The 22344-nt window shown below is 36.2% G+C and overlaps 1 protein-coding gene across 9 annotated transcripts in view; it reads right to left on the bottom strand.

Annotated features, from left to right (window-relative positions):
- The window catches only part of HS3ST5 (heparan sulfate-glucosamine 3-sulfotransferase 5), a 296033-nt gene that overhangs the window by 161810 nt on the left and 111879 nt on the right, over positions 1–22344 (bottom strand). For 8 of the 9 annotated variants that reach the window (XR_011481894.1, XM_070449926.1, XM_070449929.1 and 5 more), the window contains one exon: positions 21927–22118. The gene's annotated coding sequence lies outside the window, so the exon portion shown is untranslated. Of the gene's footprint in view, positions 1–21926; positions 22256–22344 lie in introns of those variants that run through there. The other variant, XM_070449927.1, reaches the window with a different exon arrangement.

Here is a 22344-nt window from a genome sequence, read left to right as displayed (position 1 = left end):
TCCCTGGTGGCTCAGTGGTAAAGAATTCACCTGCCAATGCAGAAGACACACTTTTGGTACCTGGGTCACGAAGATCACCTGGAGAAGGAAATGACAATCTACTCTAGTATACTTGCCTGGGAAATCCCATAGACAGAGAAGCCTGGTGGGCTATAGTCTATGGGGACTGCAAACAGTTAGACATGACCTAGTGACTGAACAACAACAAAGAGAGACTGATATATTGTCACACTTTGCAGTTATTTTGTGAGAACTGGCAACCAGAATGTATTATTTCAGACATGGCTGTGCGTATTACCTGTAATTGACTCTCACTGATCTCTGATTAATAGGGTTTGTGTTAATGGAGTCTCTGCTTGTTAGCAGGTTAAGTGTTTGCTTACTGGGACTTAGCAGGAGTTAGACTGGGAGTTAAAAAATCTCCCCTCCAGGAGACACAGACAGAGCTTCTTCTGGCAAAGGGACTGAGAAGCCCCAGGAATTTGACTTTGAAGGCCAGTGGGATTTGATTACACGACTTACACAAGACTGGGGAAACAGATGCTTGGAGGGCACAAACAGAACCTTGTGGGAACCAGGACCCAGGAGAAAGGAGCAGTGACTCCACAAGAGAAAGAGCCAGACTTGCCTGTGGGTGTCCAGGAGACTCCAGCACAGGCATGGGTCAACAGTGGCCTGCTGTGGGGTTAGGGGCACTGAATACAACAGTCCTGGGAGCTGCAGCATGCTGGCAGAAGTCCTTTTGAAGGAGATGCCATTACCAGGCAATAGTTTGGCCTGGGAGGGAACAGAGCCCCATCATCAACAGAAAATTGGATTAAAGATTTACTGAGCATGGCCCTGCATATCAGAGCAAGACTCAGATTCCGCCACAGCCAGTCCCTTGCATCAGGAAATGTCCACAAGCCTCTTATCCTTCAGAGGGTCGATAGAATGAAAACCACAATAACAGAAAACTAACCGAACTGATCACATGGATCACAGCCTTGTCTAACTCAATGAAACTATGGACCATGCCACGTAGGACCAACCAAGATGGGGGGTCATGGTAGAGAGTTATGACAAAACATGGTCCACTGAAGAAGGGAAGAGCAAACCACTTTAGTATTCTTGCCTTGAGAACTTCATGAACAGTATGGCAAGGCAAAAATATATGACACTGAAAGATGAACTCCCCAGGGTCAGTAGGTGCCCAATATGCTACTGGAGAAGAGTGGAGAAATAGCTCTAGAAATAACGAAGTTCAGTTCAGATCAGTAGCTCAGTAGTGTCCAACTCTTTGTGATCTCATGGACTGCAGCACACCAGCCTTCCCTGTCCATCATCCACTCTCAGAGTTTGTGCAAACTCATGCCATCAAGTTGGCAATACCATCCAACCATCTCATTCTCCGTCATCCCCCTCTCCTCCCACCTTCAATCTTTCCCAGCACCAGGGTCTTTTCCAATGAGTCAGTTCCTTGCATCAGGTGGCCAAAGTATTGAAGCTTCAGCTTCAGCTTCAGCATCAGTCCTTCCAATGAATATTCATGACTGATTTCCTTTAGGATTGACTGGTTTAATCTCCTTGCAGTCCAAGGGACTCTCAAGAGTCTTCTCCAACACCACAGTTCAAAAGCATAAATTCTTCAGGGCTCAGCTTTCTTTATAGTCCAACTCTCACATCAGTACATGGATACTGGAAAAACCATAGCTTTGACTAGACAGACTTTGTTGGTAAAGTAATGTCTCTGCTTTTTAATATGCTGTCTAGGTTTGTCATAGCTTTTCTTCCAATGACCAAGTGACTTTTAATTTCATGGCTGCAGTCACCATCCTCAGTGATTTTGGAGCCCAAGAAAATAAAGTTTGTCACGTTTCCACTGTCTCACCATTTATTTGCCATGGAGTGATGGGACTGCATGCCATGATCTTAGTTTTTTGAATGTTGAGTTTTAAGCCAGATTTTTCACTCCCCTCTTTCACCTTCATCAAGATGGTCTTTAGTTCCTCTTCACTTTCTTCCATAAGGGTTGTGTCATTTGCATATCTGAGGTTATTAACATTTCTCCCGGAAGTCTTGATTCTAGCTTGTGCTTCACCCAGCCCAGCATTTTGCATGATGTGCTCTGCATATAAGTTAAATAAGCAGGGTGACAATATACAGCCTTGATGTACTCCTTTCCCAATTTGGAACCAGAAAACTAATCAAACTGATCACATGGACCATAGCCTTATCTAACTCATTGAAACTATAAGCCATACCTGTGTAGGGACACCCAAGACAGATGGGACATGGTGGAGAGTTCTGACAAAATGTGGCCCACTGGAGATGGAAATAGAAAACCACTTCAGTATTCTTGCTTAAGAATCTCATGAACAGTATGAAAAGGCAAAAAGATAGGACACTGAAAGACGAACTCCCCAGGACAGTAGGTGCCCAATATGCTACTGGAGAAGAGTGGAGAAATAACTCCAGAAAGAATGAAGAGATGAGGCCAAAGCCACAACACCCAGTTGTGGATGTGACTGGTGATGCTTGTAAAGTCCGATGCTGTAAAGAGCAATAATGCATAGGAACCTGGAATGTTAGGTCCATGAATCAAGGTATATTAGAAGCGGTCAAACAGGAGATGGCAAGAGTGAACATCAACATTTTAGGAATCAATGAACTAAAATGGACCAGAATGGGTAAATTTATTTCAGATGACCATTATATCTACTACTGCGGGCAAGAATCCCTTAGAAGAAATGGAGTAGCCCTCATAGTCAACAAAAGAGTCTGAAATGCATTACTTGGGTGCAGTCTCAAAAATGGCAGAATGACCTCTGTTCATTTCCAAGGCAAACCATTCACTATCACAGTAATCCAAGTCTATGCCCTGACCAGTAATGCTGAAGAAGCTGAAGTTGAATGGTTCTATGAAGACCTACAAGACCTTCTAGAACTAACATCCAAGAAAGATGTCCTTTTCATTATAGGGGACTGGAATGCAAAAGTAGGAAGTCAAGAGATGTCTGGAGTAATAGGCAAATTTGGCCTTGGAGTACAAAATGAAGCAGGGCAAAGCCTAACAGAGTTTTTCCAAGAGAACACACTGGTCATAGCAAACACCCTCTTCCAAAAACACAAGAAATAATGAAGAGACAAAGCCAAAGTGAAAAACAACACCTAGTTGTTGATGTGACCAGTGATGGAAGTAAAGTCCAATGCTGTAAAGAGCAATAGTGCAAAGGAACCTAGAATGTTAGGTCCATGAGCCAAGGTAAATTGGAAGTGATCAAGCAGGAGATGGTAAGAGTGAACATCGACATTTCAGGAATCAGTGAAATAAAATGAACTGGACTGGGCAAATTTAATTCAGATTACCATTACATCTACTACTGAGGGCAAGAATTCCTTAGAAGAAATGGAGTAGCCCTCATAGTCAACAAGAGTCTGAAATGCAACACTTGGGTGCAATCTCAAAAATGACAGAATGATCTCTGTTCATTTCTAAGGCAAACCATTCAATATCAAATGAGGACAGGCTAGGCCTTCTGCAGTTGCAGTCATGGTCTCAGTAGATATTAAAAACTCCTGATATATTTTTTCTTGGGGAGTTCCTGCCATTAAATTAGGATATTCAGGGATACATGGTGATGTTGATGTTTTATGGCTCTTTTCTCATTTACTGTTCCAGAGTAATGAGCACCCCTCTAATTTATCACTCTTCTTGAACTCAAAAAGCAAGACATCAACATTCATATTCTATAAGTTCTGGTAGGAAAAACCATAGGTCAGTGGAAATGTGTCAGTGGCAGTTTATTATTTCCTGCTAACAAGTACATTAACTGGATCAAAGATGTTTTTACACATAGAGAAATTCCAATATTATTTAACATTTTAATAGGCTTCCAATTAAATTAGACATGTTTACTTTTGCAATTTCATCAGAGAAATATATTTTATTTCTACCCAAACATCAAACTGAAGCAGTTAACTAAATATATTGCCATGTGTTTCTAACACCCTTAACTTGCTCCCGCAGTAGGTCAGTGTAGCCTTCATTCTAGGTAATATATTGTTACTTTTAGGTATTCATCTTCTGGCTTGCAGATTCAAACTTTTTCTGCAGCTTCCTCTCTTCATAAAATTCCAATTTTGGATATCTCTTCTGTACACCTATTCCTAGATATCTCAATAGAAGACACAATTCCAGCTTTAAACTACTTAGAGATTCATAGAGAATAAATTCAAACATGTACAGGAACATCTTGTTGCATAAAAAAGGCGGGTCAAACCCTTGCCTAGCATTCAAAATCATTTATAATTTTATCTCTATCACCTTCCAATCCATCTCTGTCCCTCATTTAGCCTTAGTTCACATATGGTGAACTCAAGCAAATCAAATGGCTTGTGAATCTTTTTTCCATGTTCCATACACCTTCCTGCCTCTCTCTTTGCCAATAAGTTAAATCCCAAATTCTTCCTCATGAATCATAATGCTCTTCATTTTACTTACTGTTCTTTTTCAGAAGGGTCCTCCCTTTTCCTGGTTTCATGCCTTTCCGTTCAGTTCAGTTGCTCAGTCGTGTCCGACTCCTTGCAACCCCATGAACCACAGCACACCAGGTCTCACTGTTCATTACCAACTCCCAGAGTTTACCCAAACTCATGTCCATTAAGTCAGTGGTGCCATCTAACCATCTCATCCTCTGTTGTCCCCTTCTCCTCCTGCCCTCTATCTTTCCCAGCACCAGGGTCTTTTCAAATGAGTCAGCTCTTCGCATCAGGTGGCCAAAGGATTGGAGTTTCAGCTTCAACATCGTCCTTCCAATGAACACCCAGGACTTATCTCCTTTAGGATGGACTGGTTGGATCTCCTTGCAGTCCAAGGGACTCTCAAGGGTCTTCTCCAACACCACAGTTCAAAAGCATTAATTCTTCAGTGCTCAGCTTTCTTTACAGTCCAACTCTCACATCCATACATGACGACTGGAAAAACCATAGCCTTGACTAGATGGACCTTTGTTGGCAAAGTAATGTCTCTGCTTTTTAGTATGCTGTCTAGGTTGGTCATAACTTTCCTTCCAAGGAGTAAGCATCTTTTAGTTTCATGGCTGCAGTCACCATCTGCAGTGATTTTGGAGCCCCCCAAAAGAAAGTCAGCCATTGCTTCCACTGTTTCCCCATCTATCTGCTATGAAGTGATGGGACCAGATGCCATGATCTTTGTTTTCTGAATGTTGAGCTTTCAGCTAACTTTTTCACCCTCATCTTTCACTTTCATCAAGAGGCTCTTTAGTTCTTCTTCACTTTCTGCCATAAGTGTGGTATCATCTGCATATTTGAGGTTATTGATATTTCTCCCATCAACCTTGATTCATGCCTTTATCCACCCTATTTTCTCTTCCTCGAAATGTCCCTTATTTTATTTTTGAATGTCGAGCTGATAATTTATGAAGCTTTACCTTATCTCATCAATTAGAAGTAGATGATATTTTTTTCCTACTTTGAACAGCTAAATGTGTTCAGTTGTGCCTTCCTTACAGGATTTGGCATTTTTTAAACTTTTAATTTGAAATGAATTTAGGCTTATAGAAATGTTGCAAGGAGTTCCCATTATACCCTTGAATCAAAGCATAGACTCTTAAATGTAAGTGTCTCATATAACCATGGCACAATTTTCAAAAGAGTTAACATTGGGACATTACTTATAACTAAACTGAAGAGTTTATTTGGATTTCACCAGTTTTTCCAGTAAGGTATATTTCTGGTCCAAGATCCAATTCAGGATCCCACACTGCACTGTGGTAACGCTTTGTTGGTCTCCTCCAAACTGTGACAATGTCTGAGCTTTTCCTCATCTTTCATGACCTAGATAATTCATCTAATAATATCATTACAGTTGTACATGCTTATTTCCTTTGCTACAAGTTTCTTGAAATTTTTTTCACTCAGACAGGTTTTTATTCCCAACAGTGTCTAGCACATGACAGGAGCTCAATAATTAATACTTAACTACATGTCAGAAGTAATTAGAAAAGATAGTTACAAAATTGGCATAATTAAATACTGAGCTGTGTGCCATACCCTCTTTAAGTTACAAAAGTTAGAGAACGAGAGCGTAAAATTGTTAGGACAAAAGACGATCTTTGCAGATACTAACACTATATCTGAGTCCTTTATCTGAGCCCTCCCAGAGCAGAAATCATCAGCGCTCCCAGCCTGTGAGCCGATCAGGGTATAGCGATACTTAGTGACAGCAGGAACGGCAGACACAGCCTCACTCCAGGACTGAGCATGACTGTTGGATCTCGATACCAATAGACTTCCTCTGTCCTGTGGTAGGGGTGGGTCCTCGCACCGACCACTAAGCTAAAATAACTACTCCCTCCCTCTTACACCTTGGTTTCTATTCAATAGCTTCCTGTTAAGAAATTCAGGATAGAGAACTCTAGTCTTCTTGCCTGGGGCCCTGAGCCCCAGCTGGTTCTGTTTTTTAATTTCCCTACAAGTGGATGACCAGTGTGTCTGATGTCTCACACCATGATGCCAGCACTCATCTACTCTCTGATATCCATTTGCCTTAATTTCCCCATTGCTATGGCATGTTTGGCCCTATTGAATCCCACACCTTTTCCAGGAATCCAGGAGAAAGCTCAGCTGACAGGTCCATGACTTTTACATGCTATCATACCCACTGGTTATCTTCCTTAGCCATAGGAGTTTCATTCTCTTTTTCTAACAGCACCTCTTGCTAAGTTTCAGCACACTGCAGAATTATGCTCATTCACCTTGTGACTCAGATGTTCTTAGCTATTTCACTTTGTTTCTAATCTCAAATTACTATGATATCCACATAAACCATACTTCCTCATTACTACTGTAGAGGCTGACTCTGTTTTTCCCCTCCTGCTAAACTTGTAGCGTTGCCTTGCTGAAGAATCCATCTTCTGGGGCTACAGAAGATTTGCTTTGTTTTGTGGGGACTGCAATTACTGGCATCTGAAAGAAGGCATTCTTTAATTTCAATTCCATACTGCATCTTTCACAAAGACTGAGAAATACCATTTGACAGGTTCAAGAGAAATTGAACTGACTTTCTGTTGGGTTTTAACTGGAGCACTGCTGAATAATTTTTCATTTTCTTTTGGAAAGCATTATCACAAAGAGAAAACATGCCTAGTAGGGTCCCACAGAGGTGTTTTGACATTAGGTTTAATAAAGCATGAAGAGCTCATTAATAAATAATGTTCTGCTAGGTTAACAAATAAAGGTGAATGCAGTGGCTAGACCCCGGAGTAAATCAAATCATGCATGCAGGCATGCACCTTATTAACCTGCAGCAGTCTCTTCAAACATCTGGCAAAGCCCAGTGCCACAATGCACAAGTGAAGCCAGCACACTACAAATGCAGCCACTTTTGGTTACGACACAAACTGTTATTCTTTTTCATACTCCATGGGTCTCAAAAAGTAAACAGATCTTCACTGATGATGATCAGGAGGCAATCCAATGACACATTTTATCCCTGGAAGAAGGAAGCTTCCACCATCAACATGGTGGAACACTTGACATAATTTCACCTCTCATAGCCTTTGTTTCTTTATTTAAGCCAGCTGACAGAAGAGAATTAGAGAATGAGTTAAAGTACACAAACAAGCTAGTCTCTTCAGCCAAAATGGTTACTGATAACTTTTTAGTTTGACTCAGAAAACCTGAGTAGTATCCAGAAACATCCACTCTTCGTTTCTTTTTTTTTTAAATGAATGTTCAGTGTTCCTGAAGAGTCCTTTCCTAGATTCAGAAGGTTGTGTGGTTTTAGCTGGAGAGCAGTTTCATGGCCGCCCAGAGTGGGTATAAGCTCTCGGAGTGATAGAATGTGGGAGGGAAGCTTTGCTACTTCGGGTAGTTGTATTTTTCTTTTGGTTCTGTGGTGCTTAAGGCAGCTGCTGCTTCAAGGAAGCTCTCTGGATGATTAAAAGCTACGGACAGCTGGGTGTCAGTTAAGCACCACTCACTCTCCCTGCCCAACAGTCTGGAGGGATAGAACCTCCTGCCCCACACTCTCCTGACTGCCCACCTGCTCCATTCTCCAAACGGTTTAGCGGGAAAGCTAACCACCAAGCAATCAAATGAAAACATTTCCAGGCACTGTTTTGATGAAACAACTTGCTGGGTGGGTTCAATTTAAACTCAAAGCCTTACCAACCATGCCCATATGCATAAATGTACACATTTTGCCACACCCTTTATGTGTTTATGATGACAAAGCCATTAGGTTGTCATTTAAATCCTGTCCCAAGCTGCAGATTTAAAGGCAATCATTATCCCGAGAATGAAAGCATTCCATTAAACACTCTTACCTGACTATTTTTGCAATTCCTGTGTAGTTATGTATATGTATATGCCATATATACACATAGTTATATAATTATATATAGTTTCTTCATTTTCAAGTTAATGAAAACAATGAAAATGAAGGAACAATCAGGAACATCAATGAAGGAACAACAATGAACCAACATCAAAGTGATCCATGATAAGATTTCATTTTTGAGAAAACAAGAGAGGCCATGTGGAATAGTAGCAGTGTGAGTAGTCTATAATTGTTGAACCTTACAAAGTATTTTATGTGACTCATTTCCTTTAATTCCAATATCCCTAAGATGTTGACAGTGTTACCATCTGTATTTTACATATGAGAAAGTTGAGACAGTGAGTTGAAAATGTCCAAGATCACACAGTAAGCAGCAGAACTAGGGATCTGAACTTGGGCAGTATGATTCCAGAATTCACCTTCTTAAGTGTTATTCTCTACCACCCCTGTTATGTTATCAGGAAATCCAGTCATGGACAGCTCTACCACTAAACTGAAAAAAAAAATGGGACTTCCTTTTTTCCTCATATTACAATGAGTTGGACATGACTTAGTAACTGAACAACAACAACAATAACAAAATGAGTTTAGAATTAGCCTAAATATTTGTTACCTTCCTGTGTGATTTTAATAAACATTCAGTTATGTACATATAGATGCTCCCCAACTTATTATTTTTTGACTTTACAATGGTGCAACAGTAATATGCACTCAGTAGAAACCATGCTTTGAATTTCGATCTTTTCTGGGGCTAGCAATAAGAGGATACTCTCTTTTGATGCTAGGCCGAGGCAGTGAGCTCCTGGTCAGCAACATAAGCACAATGGTAAACAACTGATGCACTAACAACCATCCTGTACCTAAACAACCATTCTGCTTTTCACTTTCAGTATAGTACTCAACACATTACATGCAACATTCAATACTTTATTATAAAATAGACTTTGTGTTAGATGATTTTCTCCAGTTGTAAGCTAAGGTAAATATTCTGAGCATGTTTAAGGTAAGTGAGGCTAAGCTATGACATGTGGTAGGTCAGGTGTCTGAAATACATGTCCTACTTAGAATAATTTCAACTTAAAATGGGTTAATGGGGACGTAAACTCATCAAGTTAAGATCTGTACTTAGGTGATTTTGCTTTCAATAGTGATAGTTCTTAAACGCAAATTACAAAATAAAATTGAAATAATCCAGTTTGTTACCTGAACAACTAAGCAGTTCTAGTTTCAGTAACAAATATCCTTGATATTTAGCCAAACATATATTGGTATAAAAATGTTTCTTCATAAAGTAAACAATACCTCAGTGTTGAAAATTTTGGTTCTTTTGGAAAGAACAAAAATTTTGTTGAAAGGCCCCTAAGTTTTCTAGGAGATACAAAATTTTGAAGGAAAGATGTTATTTCCTGACAAGCTAGGATCAAGCTGGGATTTACACAGTCTATGGTGAGAAAATGGGAAATGCAATGCTGTGATTTAGTCTAACATTAGGCTGTATCATTTGATCTCTGTTAAGAGTCAAGCACCTAACTTTCCTATGTATAGAGTACAAATCATTAGGAAATATGTTCTGTTGTCAACAGAAAACAAATAAATGCTCTTGTACTTTTTTGTTTAAGCTTCTGTATGCACTGAATTTGTTTATATATGAAATATAAAAAGAATTTATAATGGCAATGTCAATAAATATAACAATTTTTTATTTATTATTAACTCTGGTATCATCTGACTTCTTATGCCTCTGTGCTTTACTTGTCCAAATAGATTAAAAGTTCTTTGTGGGAAGAAACTGCATTTGTTATTTTTTTACCATTTTGAAAACAATTCTACTTTCTATGGTATGATTTATTATGCAACTCTAAACTCTAGACAAAAATGTATAAAATGCAAATACTTATTCACAATAAATGTGGTGCCCCAAGGCACTATTTCTAGCTTATATTAATTTGGGTGCTATATTACCTGATACTGTCTGTCAAACCATATCCCCAATCACATGACTTTTATTCTTACTAATTAACATAATGTGTGAAAAGACAGTGAAAGGCAAAGGTATGTTCAATTTCCCCAGCCCAAGAGAAGAATGAAGGTACTCTTGGACCCATAGGTTTATGTAGAAGGGAAGTCTGGCCCACTAATTCCCATGGCTATCAGAGACCAATTCATCCATAAAGTGATTAAAAATGGGAAAAAATAATGCACTTTTGGAAAAAGAATATGCAAAAAATGTTTCTGCTTTCTAAACCATAAATATTTATGGGAGAGGGATGAGGAAAAGAGAAATTTCCAAGGATATTACTAAGGGTTTCTGATAAAATGAACTCAATCAATCAGTTATTTTCAGTTTCTTTTTCCATTAGTAATCTGAAGTATATTAGCTGTGTATTTTCTTAAACATCCTTTAAAAATTATTGTTAAAAATAAGAAACAATCTAAAATTCCTAATGCTAGAATACTAATAATGTCATCACATTAATAAGAACCGAATGTAGTTTTAAATTATAATTTTCTTTTTTTTAAAATTATAATTTTCAATTAATTTTTACTGATTATAGAATACTATAATTGAACTGTGTCATGGATATTGGAACAGGAAGAAGATCTAATTTTTAGCTTGGTACTCTTACAGAATTTACAACTGTACAAAAGCAGAAGTAAAAACTGGATGAATTATTCATTTTTTTCATTCACTTTCAGACAAAACCATTAAAATGCTGCTAAGTTCACAAAGTACTCATTAAGTCTTTTGGACCCTGGTTATTTACAGCTGTTTTCCATAATCATTCTCATCAATCATTTAGAGTCATGTACCTAATGCTATATATACTTTTCAATATACTTAAAATTTAAATTATGTTGGTTTTATAAATGCTATGCCTGGAAATACATGTGAATATTCTATTCTGCGCAATGAGAAACACCAATTTTATCATTATATAAAGCCATGGTCATACCCTTCATTTCAAGCAAATTTAGAATCCATTTACAAGAACAAAATGTATAGCAGTTTTAGATGTATTATAATGCTGAAACTAAAAACTGTCTTAGAAAATTAATTGATATTGCTTTAATTGTTTAATTTTTTTGCATATGAAATTCCCTAGGCTTAGCAGACAGAGTTTTTCATACTTTGCTTTGTGTTTTGAATATATTGCCTCTCTGCTCTATTAAATCTACTGGCATTATTTTCCAGTGAGTTACATAATTTTCCCTTATGAGGATTCAGAGAATTCTCACATGACTCTGCATCATTTTCTAAAGACTGAACAAACCAGGGCCCAGATATTATTTAAGCTGTTTTCTAAACTCAGCACTTTACTATATATGACTATCTCCTTCCACAATTTATTGAAAAATAATAATGTTGTATTATACTTTTGCCATATATAGTGATTAATAGGTAAGTAATTTCGTGACTCATAAACCATTTAATTTATAAAGGAAAAAAATCTTAAAAAATCATTCTAAAAAAAAAAGTTACTTTTGATAGAGCTGAAGTGAAGTGAAGTGAAGTGAAGTCGCTCAGTCATGTCTGACTCTTTGCAACCCCATGGACGGTAACCTACCAGGCTCTGCGGTCCATGGGATTTTCCAGAAGAGGTTACCAAATAACAGGCCATTTCTGGAGTCTAGGCACACTCACTAATCAGATGACTTCATGAAATTCAAAGATATGATAAACTCCCCTTAATTCAAAGGAAGTGAAGTGAAAGTCGCTCAGCTGTGTCCAGCTCTTTGTGACCCCATGGACTATAAACTCCCTGGAATTCTCCAGGTCAGAATACCGGAATGGGTATCCTTTCCCTTCTCCAGGAGATCTTCCCAACCCAGGAGTTGAACCCAGGTCTCCCCCATTGCAGACAGATTCTTTACCAGCTGAACCACAAGGGAAGCCCTAATTTAAAGGAAACAGTATTTTAATAATAGGCGTTGAGAAATCTCAGGTAAAGGGATTTATCCAAAAATCTTATGGATTGGAATTTTTAAAGAACAGATTCCTGTACTAGTTCTACTATTAATGGGCTCCCTAGACCTACATACACCATCTAACCTGGACAAATCACTTATCCTCTTTGGGACACAGTTTTCACACCTGTAAAATAAAGGCAGTTTGACTAGAATTTCTGGGATCACTTCCAGATCAAACAGACTTTGATTCTATAGCTCTGGCAGTTAGTGATGTACATGGTTATCAACATGAAAATAATTCTTACAATGCCATCGTAAAATGAACTAAATTAGAAATGACTAATGAGTTCTTAAAAAAAATATGTACTCAAATTTGGAGTTCAGTCCTTAGTTTTCTGGGAATCAAGAAAGAATCTAAAGTGTCCAAAACTAGATACTTTCAAAATCCAGATTAATCCAGAAATTAATACCATTCTCTAACTTCACATGTGAGTCTTCTTGAACTAATTAGGCACTGTGTAACATTACTGAGGAATATGGTTATACTAATACTATAATTTAAAGTTACTCTATGAATTATAAATTATCAGAACAAAAGAAAGAAATTTAAATTTAAAGTAACATTTTATTCATTATTTGACCTTTTTGGAAATTCCACTGCATCCTTTGGAGAAAACTTGTTAATTAGACTACTTATGATAAAACCAAGCTCTAAAGCTAAAAGTTAATAAACACATGCAGTTGAATATTTTACTTTGGGCACTCTAAGGTGGGTATCTTAAGTATGAATGTCAACGTATAGAAGCTTATTGGTATATAAAAAAAAATGTGAGCAGTGTTCACTTGATAATGGACCCCATCCTCCAACCCACTCTAGTATTCTTGTCTGGAGAATTCCATGGACATGACTGAGCGACTAACACACACCACCTTCCAAGTCCACATATTCTGGTCTTAAGACAATAAAAATGAACATAGGAAAACACTTGCCAGAAGAGCTGGTACAAACAGTAATGGATCTGATCCCACTCCTATTATATTATTCCCTCCTCTTTTCACCTTTAGTCTATGTTTTCTTTCTTTTGTACCTAGTCACCATCTATGAATCTACATAATTCACTTGTTATAATTATTTTTTATAGTCTACATGTTGTAAGAGAAGGCCATATTTTACTCATTGATGCATCTTAAGTCCTAGGATGGCCTGGTACTCACTAATTATTACCAAATACTTGTTGAATGAATGAAGAAATAGTTTGTAGTAGAATAAAATGCATCTAGATATGGGTCTTGATTTTCAGCTAAAATCACAGTGCTACACATAAAAAAACCCCATCAAGCCAATACAGCTGATAAAGTTCATATTGGACTTGGCTGGACATTTACTTTTTCTGCTATAAAAAAAATCAGTCACTGAATCTGGCAGTGTTGAGCAGGCACGATGAAAACGGAGCTGTCATTGGATGGTGCACACGTACCTTACTCACTAAAGAAAAGCAATTAATGAAAGAGCAAAGTGAACTCCCTGAGTATCTGTATGAAGTTAGAAGAGCTCATGGTTGTCCAGTAGTGACTCTGACACGCATCAAATCTATTTGACTTAATCCAACTTGATAAAACTGCCATCTAGAATTTTCATATTCAAAAGATGAGGCCAATATCTTAGTAACCTACATTACAGTAATGTGGTTTACATAATTTACTTTGAATTTATTCCAGATATGATTATTCTAATACTAGCAGAAAAAAGATTCTAATAGAGCAATCTTTACTTTCTCAAAGTAAGGAAATTTTGAGCCATCTGGTTGAAGTAGAAGCCAAGTGAGAAAGAAATTAAATTGAAGACAACGTATGCAAATTAGAAAAATTGTGCCATCTAGAAAAAAATGCTACTCTAAAATATAATAGCTTATTAAAATTTTTTGAATATTTTTCTCCTTTTGTTTTAATAGGACTGTCATATGCTGGCATACACATGGCATTTCTTTACAATTTTAGGTCAGAAAAAATAAGCTTTTTTCCCATCATAATTTTTCATGCTCTACAAAGTTTGCCATCACAAACCACTACTGCATTTATTATAAATAGGTATTACAATAGGAAAGCAATTCAACTATATTCTATATTCCATTTCACTGTGAAGCTAAGTGGCTTTGCAATATAACTAAGTTGAGTTAATGAGACTATGCTTAAAGGATGTGTTAATCTGGAACTGAAGTTACCTAGTTGTTTCTACTCAACATAGGAGTCTGGAAAATGCAGCCAGGAAACCTGCTGTGAGCAGGATAGGAAAATTATTATAATCTACATTCCTAAATTGAATGAGAATTTTTGCTCAGCAGAAACCTCTTGACTGCAAAAACTCTGAAATTATACCCTGCTGTTAAGAATACCTGTTGGGGTTAGGGGAATTCAAACATCCCACTTTTCTTCAAATCAAAAAGTATAATGTATACATTTACAGTCTTAGTGAAAGCTATCTTTCTTTTCACAAAGAGAAGCAACTTGTAACACTTTTTGTTGAAAATGAAGAAAATGGTAGATAATCAAGTACTTAATTCTTGGTTAATAGTTAGTTTTAATTATCTTTGATATCAAAACTTTCTCTTGAAAATAAATTTCAGTATACATGTTTTACATTATAATATAGAAGGTGACATTCTTTCATTTTAGTTCAGCACCTAAAATATGGACTATTGATATTTCTTGGGATATTTTTAGAAGTTTGTCTGCTGAACAAACTCTTATGGTAGCTCTTGCTACCATTATTTACTCTTAATTGTATGTCTTTATTATGTATTACTTTGCCACAAAAGGTCCATCTGGTCAAGGCTATGGTTTTTCCAGTGGTCATGTATGGATGTGAGAGTTGGACTGTGAAGAAAGTTGAGCGCCGAAGAATTGATGCTTTTGAATTGTGGTGTTGGAGAAGACTCTTAAGAGTCCCTTGGACTGCAAGGAGATCCAGCCAGTCCATCCTAAAGGAGATCAGTCCTGGGTGTTCATTGGAAGGACTGATGCTGAAGCTGAAACTCCAATCCTTTGGCCACCTCATGCGAAGAGTTGACTCATTGGAAAAGACCCTGATGCTGGGAGGGATTGAGGGCGGGAGGAGAAGGGGGCAACAGAGGATGAGATGGCTGGATGGCATCACCGACTCAATGGACATGAGTTTGAGTAAACTCCGGGAGTTTGTGATGGACAGGGAGGCCTGGCGTGCTGCGATTCATGGGGTCACAAAGAGTCGGACATGACTGAGCGACTGAACTGAACTGAGCTGATTATGTGTTATACATCAGCATTCACAGAAAGCTTCTCTTTTGTTTTAGTTAATACCTTTCACCCTAAACATCACTTTTTCTGATATTAAGATTCTACCTCCTAATTTCTTTAGATTGTATCTGTCTAGTACACCTTTTAAATTTTTTTTAGTATCATTTTAATGGACTAGATAAACAGTTGGATATGTGTACTGGGTTGTGAGGCAATTTCTATTTTTACACAATCCAGTGTTAAAAAGACTTGAAATCTACTGATATAGACAGAGAAAATATGTGATATCCTATGTATTTCATTGAAGCAAAAATCCCATTAGCCACAGTTGTTTTCAAACAATTAGAAACATGCCATCAGAAAAGTATCAAACATCAGGGGAAATAGAAGTTTGAATTGAATACCCTAAGGGTAGTTGTGAAAGTGAAGAGAAAATGTTATTTTTATAAATCTTAAAGTAGTAAGTGCCAACAACTACCATAATGGTAGACTGACCATAAAGCTCTGAAAGGAGATTCCTTATGGAATTTGCAGGGTTCTGTGTAGTGTGGTGAAGTGTGACTCATCTCAATACCCAGCACCAGCAATTGATATTGTGTGACTCTGCTACCTTCACCTTTCCAACCGCTCCCTGTTGTATTATAGTAAAAATCAAATTTATTGTTAACACATAGGGTCAGTCTCCAGGCCCTTCTTTTCTTCATTATCCCCTCTAACCAGTTAGAGTTCAAGTTTTGGTAATTCTTCCTTCAAAAGATGTACTGCATCTATGTCTTTCTCTTTGCTCTTCCCTTCTCACTGCTTGTCCAGACTATTGCTTTAACAGCGTATCCATCCCCTTTACTCTTCTCCACCTATCCTCTCACATTCAAATTTTTGAAAAACTTTGCTTTTGTTGTATCCTGGTATCTGTATAGATAGAATTTGGTTCTGCACTGTGATCCAGTCTGAAAATATTTTGTTAAAAAAAAATCCACGTGTTTCTTTCCATTTATCAATATGAAAGATAGGACAACCTATGTTGTCATAATATTTTCAAGCTTCTATTAAAGATTTTAAAGTCTTAAAAGACTTTCAATTTATGATGTTTTCTTTGCTTAGCATATGCATGTAATTTTTTAAGAATACTTATTAGAGTACACATTTTCCTCTAATTTATAACTATAGAAAAAGAACAATTTCTTCTCTCATTCTGTGCCACCTAAAGTTGAGTGTTAATATGACTTTTCTTAATGTCTTTTTTCTAGCTTATATTTTTATGACTTGATTTGTCAGCTTTAAAGAGTATCTACTGATTCATAGATATTGCAAATAAAGCGGTCAACTAACTTTATGCACCAATTTCTTTCTGCTGTGTCCTTATAATTTTGTCAGTTACTTTAGTTCTATATGATATTATAGTTTTTTGCTCTATTTTGTGTCACCCTAAACTCCATAATTGTTTTAGAATTAAGTGCATTCCATGTTCATAAGCAGTCCTTTTGCAGCAGTGTCTATAGTCATCTCTTGGTTTGATGGAGTTTGTCCTTTAATAGTTGCTTCAAGAAGGGCTCAACAATATTTGCTGAATTCTACTATGTCCAGAATATGTGCCTCTAACTTTTACACCTTGAAGCCAGTTTCGCAGATCATAAAATCCTTGGTACCCCTTTTCTTTTCCTGTAATGATGGTGAATTCACGATCTCTCAAGGCACCCTATTTCATTGTTGAATATCTCAATTGTTACTAGGTGGGTTTCACTTTGTTAAGTTTGGCCAAAATTGATTTCTTTGTAAATTTCTAACAGAGTAACCTACAACTTATTCTACATAGACTCTCCCAATCTCTCTCTTTTCCAGAATAAAAGTAACAAGTCATTGTAGGAAAGTTCTCCAGAGTGCCTTTTCAGTTCAGCTCAGTTCAGTTGCTCTGTCCTGTCCAACTCTTTGCGATGCCATGAGCTGCAGCACACCAGGCCTCCCTGTCCCAGACCTACTAACTTAGCTCAGGTCATTGCATTCTCCTTGCCTTCTCTGTGCCTTCCTCATCATGCTCGTGCTCAGTCACTTAGTCGTGTCCAGCTCTTTGCAACCTCATGGGCTGTAACCCTCCAGGCTCCTCTGTCCATGGGATTTTCCAGGCAAGAGTACTGGAGTTGGTTGCCATTTCCTCCTCCATGGGTACTTGACTGAGGGATTGAACTCATGTCTCCTGTGTCTCCTGCCTTGGCAGACAGCTTCTTTATCACTGACCCACCTAGGAAGCTACATCTTTCCCATAACACTCTTTTAAAGCAAGTCAGACTTATTTTAGAGCGACTACTGGGATTATCTGGTACAAAGGCACCACTTTAGGAAGAAAAAACAGGCCTAGGGAGAGGTAAAGAGATTTTCCCAAGGTCAGTCCACTGCCAGGAAACTGAGTCTGACTTTGAATCCTAGTGATCCCCAAGCAAACATTCTTCACATTTCATGAGTCTTTCAAAAATACAACGATCAGTTTTCATGTGTGTGGTGAGAACATTTAAGATATCTTCTCTTACTTAGGTGAGGTGATGAATATGCTAACTAACCTTATCATGGTAATCATGGTATCATGGTAACTGTATTCCAAAAAGTATCAAATCATCACGTTGTGCATCTTAAGCTTACACAATGTTATATGTCAATTACATTTCCATAAAGCTGGAAAAAATACAATGATCAAAAATATTTCATAAGATATGAAATGATAATTACAAGTAGACATTAGGTAATTTCCCTTATGTGGCAGTACATATTTCATTTCTTATTCTAACTATGCACAAAATGACACAATATACAGAAGAGCTGTATTGGAGAATTTAGAGTAGGTTTGCTGTTCATTTACATAAATTTTCACTTTCATTTCTGTTTCTTGAAACTGACAAACTTCAGATAAATGCAGATTTCATTTTCCTACTGTAAACTCTCTAAACCATCATTTTGAAATTAAATTACACAGCTTATGCTTAAAACATAAGGGCCAGATTCTATCTTCAAATATACCACCCACTCTCTAACAGCAGAATTTGGCCCTAAAAACCCATTAACAAATATTGTCATTAAACTAAAGAGCTAATTACTTTGGATTCAAACAGAATGAACAAAATCATAGGCCAACTGCAGCTGGTAGTAATAATAGTAAGACTAACCGCATGTTACACCGGAGATTTAAAGAACAAAGACATATTAACACTAATGTAACCAAATATATAAAATTATCTTCCAAATGGAGCAAGCTATTATAGTTAGAAAATTCTTGAAAACAAATTGGAATTACATGATACAGAAATAAAGACTATTTTAAGAAATTAATATCATAATTCAAAAATTTCAGTGTTTAGTGAGGAGAAAAACTTGAGAAATTTATCTTCTGCAATATTCCACAAAATAAGAATTACATCTAAAATTCATTTTGACCTAATTGGAAGTAAATATTCTCACATTCAAATCAGCTTAATACTACAAGATGCAAGCACCTTGTTTAAAGGCTATTTTAGAGAACCGTTAGCAGGGCTATCTTACAGTTCTGTAAAAGTGAACTTCCCAGATAACTAAATATTCTCTCAGCCCTTAAAAATATGCTAAAATTACTGTAGTAAGATATACTTTAGAAAAAGTTGTATAAATCCTGAGGAGCAATAAAAATCAACCATAATTTCATCAATTGATCATAACCATGAATAATGTTATGATGCAGATCATTTCAATTTTCTTCCTATGCATTGTAGTATTTCTTAATAAAAATGAGAACCACATTACAACATGGTTTATAATTTGTTGTTTCCATTTACAATATGAGTATTTTGCCACATTAATAACTTCACTTTTGCTCCATAAATTCAAATGACCTTCCAATTTCTTAAACTGAGAATAATAAACACATTTTAATTATCCTGGACATCTCACAAATATCATTACTACACTGTTTCATAATAACACTAATACTTCCCAGAGATTCTTATATATTTGAATCTCCTTTCTCCTATACCAAATGGTCCAAGATGGCTCTACTGTTCTAAAGCTCAATGCCTCTTTCAGCTCTTTTTCCCTCTCAATATCAGACTTCCAGATATAGATAGGCCAGCCTGAAATAAACCTATATTTGCTACTTTCATTTCTAGATTAATGTCATGGTAGATTATCTACTGACAACTAAAATATTTCATGATTTCAAGTTGAATTATAAGTAACCAGGTACTTTCTTCGCTTCTTCAAGTTCATTTTCTCATACAAGAAATAAATATTGCAAAATATTGCCTAGTTTCTCCTTGTTAATAAGTCATACCTGACCAGACTGATGTTTACTGTTCTTTTGTTATTAAGCTTTTTACCAGTAAATTTGACAGTACATGAAGGGACTAGGCTAGAAGATCTCAATGCTCCATTTTTGCTCTAAAACTTTATGCTTCTCTAAAGTTTCTGTAATTTACTCTTTTATTGTATATTTCACTTCACAAGTATGGAGGTTGTTTCACTAAGATTCCCTAAAACTACATTGTAAGTTTTCTTTACAGAGTCACAATTTAAGATAAATACACCGATGATAATGAATGTGGCTCATTTGAAGACATAATTCCATTCTTTCTCCACGAAAGGGTGAAAGAATAATTTCTATTTTTTTGAAACAGAAGTATTATAGAAGATCTACACTAAAAACTTCATGAAATCTTATTGGAGACTCTGTTGACCTTAAACTTATGTACTACATATTTAAGAATTTTTATCATCTTGTTTACTACAAATTTTAGAACTTTATCATCAGATGGCAATCTTATTATTGAGGACAGTTCTGACAGCAAATATACATGAAAATTATCATTACAGTTAAAACAATTCTGCAAATCTTTTGTTTTAGTTACTTTAAGTATTACTTTATTTCATTTTATTATTAAAAAAATTTATTGAAGTATAGTTAATTTACAATGCTGTGTCAGCTTTTGGTGTGTAGTGAGATGATTCAGTTTTATATATATATTTTAAACTTTTATGCTGCTTTATTTTATGCATATGACTATACTAATTTTCTTTGTGTGATATTAATAAATAACATGCATAGCTAACTTGAGTTATAGGGGCACACTTTTTTTGATTAAAGTTTATTCTTGCCTTTTGATATTTTATGGACAAGAAAATCTATACAATATGAATAAGTTCACACAAAGGCTAACAGAAAATAGCAGTAAGTCTGAAATTCAATGGATTTTGATTAAAAACTTCATTCTTCACTATAAAAATATCATACTGAATCTTTAAAAAATCATCACAATTTAAGGTCTGAATATGTCAATACCAATCACTTCTTTTACTGAAATAAAAAGCAAATCTTTTAGAAACTTAAAATCGCAAATAATAAAGATGAAGTTGCTAAATGAAATACAGAAACAGAAATAAAATAAAGTGATATGTAATAAACATACATGTACCCTGTTATAAATACAGCAAATACTTTTTAAGGTTTAAGCCGCAGAGGAAAAAAGAGTAGCTAAAGGCACATTACGCAGATCTGTTCTTTTGAATTAAAAGGCTGAGTTTTCAAAAAGGAGAGAAAAAGACAAACCCTCAAAATAAGAAAAGAAATATTCAGCCAGCCTCAGCAGTAGTTCATTATTATCATCTAGATATTTCTTAGAATTAGATCCATAAACATCTGAATAAACCAAAACATTATGTGGAACAGAGAAACAGCTGAAGAGAGCAATGACAGGACTGTCACTCTAAAGAGAGATAGGAACATCTGGGAATTAGCACATCATACTAAATTGGAAAAAGAAAAAAAGAATATTAGAAAGGATTAATAATTCAATTTGGGGGGGTCAAAAAAGGAATACTAATTTAGCACTAATTTAAAGTATGCTTTCCTTGTTTCCAGTAGGAAACAAGCCATATAAAATCCCTTTTAATGTAGTTTGAAAATTAGAAGTACATTATTTTAAATGCTAATTTCTCTGTTTCTTAAAGGTCTAAGACCCATCTTCATCAGGATCATCTGAGAGTGAGTAGCTGTAAAAAATGCAAATTGCTGGACCATAGTGAATCTGTGAAATATGCCCAGGAATCAGCGTTTTAAAAACCTCCTTCTCCCCTCATTTAACTCATGCATATTAAAATTTGAGAACCACTGTATGCCATGCTTTTTTGTGTTAAACTGATTTCAGATATCAAGATAACCACTGTGCCATACTTATATTTATATTTTTTATATGATGTATAAAAGTTTTAAATTTCGTATTTTATTACTTTTTTTGCTGTAGAACTAACTACACATAACTAGCTATTTTTCCTTATAGTCAATTATTTCCTTTACTTTTGTATATTTTTAAAAAATAGATTTAATTTTCACTTTTTGATGTAATTAAGAGTTACATAAGAATGTGAGTTACTTCCAAAGTTCTCTTACCTTCAAATCCTTATGCTTATTTGGTAAGTTCTGAACATATACGATGAAAATTTTCAAGAAGAATATATGCAGTGGATCCTCTGTTTAATTTCCGAGTGTATCAAGGCTGGCCAAGGAGACTCCTGAGGTGGACACCAGAAAGGCCATTGAGAAGGGGAGACAACACCGAAACCTCTGGGTTCCTGATAATCTCTGAACAGAACAGAAAAACAAGTAGTCGGTCACCTGAAATTTATAGAGAATCTGCTATGGAGAAGGTTATTTTCAGTAAACTAGCAATGTTACTAAATTTAAACTTGGCCTGGGTTTGCTGCTCCCTGATTTAGCACAGTTGTCATTTAAAATTTCATGTCATTGTGAAGTCAGAATTGCATGATGCTCTTGCCTGCAGAGGATTCTGGTTGAATTCATACGGCTT

Source organism: Odocoileus virginianus, chromosome 19 (genome assembly GCF_023699985.2).
Source record: "Odocoileus virginianus isolate 20LAN1187 ecotype Illinois chromosome 19, Ovbor_1.2, whole genome shotgun sequence".
NCBI classification, from domain to species: domain Eukaryota; kingdom Metazoa; phylum Chordata; class Mammalia; order Artiodactyla; family Cervidae; genus Odocoileus; species Odocoileus virginianus.
The sequence above is the reverse complement of the archived record's forward strand: the minus strand, read 5'-3'. Positions and strand labels throughout refer to the sequence as shown.